Source organism: Brassica napus, chromosome C5 (assembly GCF_020379485.1).
Source record: "Brassica napus cultivar Da-Ae chromosome C5, Da-Ae, whole genome shotgun sequence".
NCBI classification, from domain to species: Eukaryota; Viridiplantae; Streptophyta; class Magnoliopsida; order Brassicales; family Brassicaceae; genus Brassica; species Brassica napus.
The window spans coordinates 20,194,845-20,201,722 of NC_063448.1; the positions used below are offsets into that span (position 1 = coordinate 20,194,845).

Sequence of the window (6,878 nt, forward strand, 5' to 3'; positions counted from 1 at the left end):
TGGCAGTGCCAGAAACAGACGCCTCTGCGTCATGTAGACAACTCGTAGGACCTTCAATCAGATATGGACTGAATGAAACTTTCTTTCCTTTTACCTTATCAACTGACCTCGTTCTTCACAACTACTATCACGCTTGGATTCTTGTCTCAAAGAATCCTTGAAGACCTCTTCTTCGTGAAAAATATCATTTATGCTAACCACACATATCCTCTCTTCTGGCATCCCAACTCTGAATCCCTTATTTCCTTGAGGATAGCCCACGAAATACCCCTTAGTAGCTATAGTACTGGTCTTTGACTTCACTGAATGAACATATGCAGAACACCCAAATCTTCTCAGATGAGACAGACTCGGCTTAAACCCACTCCATAACTCTTCTGGAATCTTAAAATCTATAACCGAACTCGGTGACCTGTTGATTAGATAAACAACCGTAGATGACGCCTCAGCCCAAAAGCTTTCTTCCATTCCACTTTTTGCGAGCATGCACCTCACTTGTTCCATGATAGTTCTGTTCATCCTCTCTGAAACCCCGTTCTGCTGAGGAGTGTAGACACATGTTCTATGTCTCTTAATCCCTGACTCTTTACAGAATTCATCGAATCTAGTATTGCAGTACTCTAAACCATTGTCTGTACGTAGACACTTCACCTTCTTAGAAGTCTGATTCTCAACCTTCAGCTTCCATTCTTTAAACTTTGTGAATGCCTCGTCCTTAGTTTGCAAGAAATAGATCCAGGCCTTTCTTAAGTAGTCGTCTATGAATGTTATGAAGTATTGCATCTATGCTAGGCTAGGAACAAGAGATGGTGCTCCCCATTAGTCTGAATGCACATACTCTAGTACCTCAGACGTATGTTTCCCTTTCTTGAAACTTTGCTTGTGCGCTTTACCTAACACACATTCCTCGCAGAATCCAAGTGAACTCACATCCTTGCTCCACAAATAACCTTGCTTGACTAGGGCTTCCATATTTTTCAAACTTAGGTGACCTAATCTATAGTGCCACTTCCCCGTCGTATCAACTCTAGAGATAGACACATGCGCTTCCCCCTTTAGCACGGTGCCTTGAAAGAAGTACAAACCATCAGTATAGATGCCTGTCACGACTTCCTTTCCGTCTTTGTAGAACTTCACTTTGAATTTATCACCAGTGTAGTTACATCCAGCTTTCTCTAGACAACCGTAGGAAATCAAATTTCTATCCATCGTAGGCATGTACTTAACTCCGTTAAGCACAACAATAGAACCATCAGGGTTCCTAATTCTGATCTTCCCCACGCCTTTGATCTCGTTATAGGTATCATTTCCCATCAACACCTTCCCACCTTCGCCTTCTTGAAGGTCAAACAACGCTTCTCTGTTCGGTATAATGTGAAATCTGGCTCCATAATCCATTACCCACTCTTTCCTTGTATCCTGAACACTCGCAGTTAGTATCAACGGCTCTTTCTTGGCTGCTGCTACATTAGCTGAACTAGAACCCATGTTCTTTCCCTTGTCAGAACACGCATGCTTCCGGTGACCTTCCTTTCCACAGATAAAACATCCTTTATCATTCTTGGAGTTGCTTTGCTTTGAGAAGTTTCTTCCTTTGCTCTTCGAGCGGTTCCTGTTTGAACGGTTTCCTCTCTTATCATTTCTACCTTGGTCGCTAACGTATAAGTCCTCTGCTTCACTCTTATTCTTATGTAGCAAACCCTTCTCCCTCAACTTTGTTTCCTTCGCGTACGCTGAGGTTATTACCTCATTAACCGTGAGCATATCTTTGCCACTTCCGTACTTCAAAGTATGAACTAAAGGTTCAAACTTTGATGACAGTCCTGTGAGTATCTGAATAGCCTGATCTTCGTATGAAATGTTGATGGTAAGACTCTCCAGATCATTAACCATTTTCAGAAAAGCATCTAGATTCTCCTCTATTGTCTTACGATCGTCCATCTTGTAACTTGCGAATCTTTGTTTCAGGTAAATTCTATTTGGAAGAGACTTGGTTTGATAATCCTTCTCCAAAGCCTTCCAGATACCAAGAGCGGTATCTTCCTTCATCACTTTTCTTATTATTTGATCACTCAATCTCATCTTGATAAGACTCCTTACTCTCTTATCTTTGGCAGCTCTCTTAGGATCAACTTCTGTCTTCTCATCAGCTCCATCCTTTTCAGAACCTTCAGCTTTGATCACTTCTTCCTCAAGAACTGAGTCTAAGCCGAGAATCTCAAGAGCACAAAAAATCTTGTGCTTCCAAATGCCGAAGTCTCCTTGTCCTTCAAATTTTTCAACCTCAAACTTCCCTCGTGTTGGCTCCATCACTAACATTTTGTATCTCGATCTTCAACTTGCAGAATACAGTCTGAAAACTGAAGATCTCCGCATAGATCCAGAACCACAGATCCTGTCAACAAGAACAACTGATCGACCTTGCAGATTCTTCAACGCAAACAACACACACAGATAAACCAGATAAGTTTCGAACCTTGATCTGATCTTTCTTCTTACTTGCTTGATCCTTGATATCTTGCATATTTACATTGTTTTATCCATTCTTCCATGAGCATTTTCATCATATAGATTAGGATTTAGCCATGTCTAGGTTGCATTTTGCATTCATTGTCCTTATTAGGTGTTGGAGTGTGCCATGGAGTGATTTGAGATGTTTGGGAGCATTATGATCCAAAAAGAGGTGAAAGATGAGCATGTATGGAGCCTTTAGAGAACTCTCCTGTTGCTAAGATTTTGTGGAGACACAGAAAATTGAGTTAGCTTTCTAATGGAAGTGGTTTCAAGTCATTTGAAGATGTAATGAAGGAGTTATGATCAATTTACTAGAGGCATATCCATCCTGGTCGAGCATCGCAGAGTGACCTCTCAGAGCGACCTACCGAGGTCGCTCCCAGCCAGAGCGACCAGCCAGAGCGACTAGCTCAAGTCACTCCCAGCCAGAGCGACCAGCCAGAGTGACCAGGTCAAGTCACTCGCGTTTTGACGGGTCGAGACACAAAGAAACGCGTCGGGAGTGACCTCCTGGAGCGACTATGCTAGGTCACTCCGCGTGTTTTGCTTGGACGATTTTTATGTTATTTCAGGGGCCTTTTGGTCATTTGTTTTGATGTTTTTACACTTTCTAAACCTAAGTTAAGTACTTTTTTGTAAGATTGGAGGCAGATAATCTCTTTTCTAGAGAAGAACTAGTAAAAAACCTCTTTTGATTCAGATTTCATTGCTTTCATCTTGTGTTCTTGTTGATTTCTTATCTATTTCTCTACATGGTTAATCTGAAATCCAATATGGGTTTAAGAGGAATCATGGAGATTAGTGAGTAATCACCTTTTGAATTCATGGGTTAGGGAGATTAAGGGTGATTAGGTTAGTTCTAGGATGTTTTAGTGTAGATCATTCTTGTTCCTTGCTAGTAGAGTATTCTTAATGCATCTTCTGAGTTGGCCACTCAAAAGTTGATCAATAGGCATTTCCCACCCGAAAGGTGTTTGATGAAATGCCTGAGACAACTCTCCTAAGCTTTAAGTATACTTTGCCAAAGACATTTGTTGTTAAAGATGCTAAGATAGCTAATAGACTTGTTAGTAATGATTGCTTTCATATTATTCAACCAAAGACATTTGATGTTTGAGATATGTTAGCAAATGAGCATTCATCTAGACATAGAGCTTGCTTAGAATTGTGTCTAGGCTTAAGGTTGATAGTTTGATTGATCATTTGACATCCTTAGTTCGATACTTGATCACCCAAGGTCTAATCCCTATGCCCATGAGTTCTCTTTTCCCTTAGTCAAGAAAGTATCATTCTGTTATTGTTTTCTAGTTTTAGTCATAGCTTAAAACCCATCTAAATCATTGGTTGCACTTAGATTAAGTGAGTACTTGCATTCTCAGTGCTTTGATATCCCTCAGAACTGGTTCGACAATCACTATACTACAACATTTGTCTTAGGAGCCTTGAAAACTCCTAACATCAAATTGGCGCCGTTGCCAAATTCTGAGTAGATTTAAACATTGAGATTTAGTCACTTGCTTGAGACTAAGTCATTTTAATTTTGTTTTGTTACTGATTCTTCTTCTTCACCTACCTTTCACTTTCAGGTGTATGAACTTGAGGAGCAGGGGTCAATCAAACCTAGTTCCAATAGTAGCAGACATCAGAGCTTTTGAGAGGGAGTGTGCTAGAGCTAGAAGAGAAGAAGAACACCAGGCCCACTTGGATATTGATATGGCAGATCCACCGCAAGGGGCAGAACACCAACCGCGGGCAGCTCGACCCATTGGCACTTACGACCGCCCCAACATACATGGTCACAGATTCGGAATCCGAGCACCAGCTGTGGCAGCCAACAACTTTGAGGTCAAGTCAGGACTCCTCAACGTGATCGAGAACAACAAGTATCATGGCTTGGCTCTGGAGGACCCATTTGATCACTTGGATAGGTTCGACAGCTACTGTGGGTTGTCAAAAACCAATGGTGTGTCCGAAGATGCCTTAAAGCTCAAGCTATTCCCTTTCTCTTTGGGGGATAAGGCACGTCAGTGGGAGAAGTCTCTACCCAGCCACTCTATCACCACTTGGGATGAGTGCAAGAGAGCATTCTTGGAGAAATTCTTCTCATCCTCAAGAACTGCTAAGCTGAGAAATGAGATCTCCAGTTTCCAACAGAAGAACTTGGAAGGATTCAGTGAAGCCTGGGAGAGATTCAAGGGCTACCAAGCTCAATGCCCACACCATGGTTTCTCTAAGGAGAGCTTGCTGAGCACATTCTACCGTGGTGCTCTTCCTAAGTACAGGGCCAGACTGGATACAGCTAGCAATGGGTTCTTCTTGGGGAGAACTGAGGAAGATGCAGAGGAGCTGGTTGACAACATGGTAAAGAGTGATGCAGTCTACAGTGGAGACCACGACAGAAGCAGTCGAACAGATGATAAGCAGACGAGGAAGGAGTTGAAAGCTCTACAGGATAAGATAGACATCCTCCTTGCTGATAAAGCCACACAAGAGCAGCTGCACTTTGTTGGTAACCCAAGCCAAGATACACCACCTGTTGTCCATGAGGTTGAGGGTTTGGAAGGTCAGGAAGAGCTGTGTTTCATCAACAACAATGGTAGCTGGTACAAAAAAGAGCCCAACTTTCAGTACAACAACTACCAACAGAAATCCTATCCCAACAACCAACAGAGTGGTTATCCGCCTCGAAACAACCAGCAAGGCAGCTATCAACCTCATCAAAACCCCTCATCTGGTTCCTCTGCTCCTCAAGAGAGCAGCACTGACACCCTGCTGAAACAAATCTTGGAGTCTCAGACTAGAAGTGAGAAGCATGTTGGATATGAGTTGAAAAACCTTCATTCCAAGATTGATGGAAGCTACAATGAGCTCAACAACAAGTTCTCACATCTTGCTTCTACAGTCAAGAATTTAGAGAATCAGTTTGCTTCCATGAACACTCACCAGACTCGCCAGCAAGGATCTCTACCTGGAAAATCTGACCAAAACCCCAAGGAGGCCAAAGCTATCACCCTTAGGAGTGGTAAGCAGTTACCTCCTACAACCCTCACCAGGGATGCTGAGAAACTAGGTGAAGAGGTGGCCATCAACTTAGATGATGAAGTGGTGATTGTTGATGAGAAAATCAATGATGAAATCTTGGAGAAGATTGTGGAAGCCAAGGGTAAAGGAAAGGTTGGGGAAGCGAAGAAAACAGTGAAAGATGGTGAAGTTCTTGCTCCAGCAAGTGAGAACTCTTTTGTTCCTCCTCCCTATGAACCCAAACTACCATTCCCTGGTAGATTCAAGAGGCAGCTGCTAGAGAAGTACAAGGCTTTGTTTGACAAGCAAATGAGTGAAGCTCAGGTTGCAATGCCCATCATCGATGCTTTCATGTTGATTCCTCAATACAACAAGTTCCTGAAAGATGTTGTAGCTGCAAAGAAGAAGGAAATGGAAAGCATGATGATTCTTACCCATGAGTGCAGTGCCATCATCCAAAGGCTTGATGTTCCAGAGAAGTTAGAGGATCCAGGATGCTTCACACTACCTTGTGCTCTTGGACCTATGGTATTTGAGAAATGTCTCTGCGATTTGGGAGCTAGTGTCAGCGTGATGCCTTTGTCTGTTGCAAAGAAGCTTGGATTCACTCAGTACAAGAAGTGTAGACTCTCTCTGGTGTTAGCTGATCGTTCAGTGAAGTACCCTGTGGGCATCTTAGAGGACCTACCTGTGAAGATTGGAAGGTATGAGATACCTACAGATTTTGTGGTGCTTGAGATGGGTGAGGAGGCTCAGGACCCATTGATTCTTGGAAGGCCATTCTTAGCTACAGCAGGAGCAATTGTTAAGGTGAAAGCGGGCACGATTGATCTCCATTTGGGTAAAGGGCATGTTCTCCACTTTGACATCAAGGAGAAAATGAAGAAACCAACTGTGTTCGGGCAAGCCTTCTACATTGAAGAGATGGGCACTCTTACTGATGAGCACCTTGAAGAGTTACCACCTGAGGACGACGAGGAGGGAGCATCTCCCTCTACTCATTCTCCATAGAAGGTAACCCACTACTTTCCTTTGTATATACCATTTCGTTTTTGCATATTAGTTTTATCTTTTTGGGTATCTCTCTCTCCTTGACAACACAGAGACTGTGTCATTTAAGTTTGGGGGAGGTACCAAGTATTTGATCACGTTTGCTTTGATGATTTTGAGTCTCATGCATTGCATTATACATATATATTTGCATAAAAAAAAAAAAAAAAAAATTTCATTTAGTTTGCATCATTGGCATTTCTAGGAGAGTCTAGAGCATATAGGTTGCATTTACTTGCATTGGGAGCAATGATTTGAAATGCCTTGTAAAGAACATTACTTTGCACCTGAAT

General features: G+C 42.4%; 1 non-coding gene across 1 annotated transcript; it reads right to left on the reverse strand.

Annotated features, from left to right (window-relative positions):
* Positions 1-4,635: 4,635 nt before the first annotated feature.
* Positions 4,636-4,742, reverse strand: LOC125588024. Its single transcript, XR_007324420.1, has one exon. It is a non-coding gene; the product is annotated as a small nucleolar RNA R71 (small nucleolar RNA).
* Positions 4,743-6,878: the final 2,136 nt, after the last annotated feature.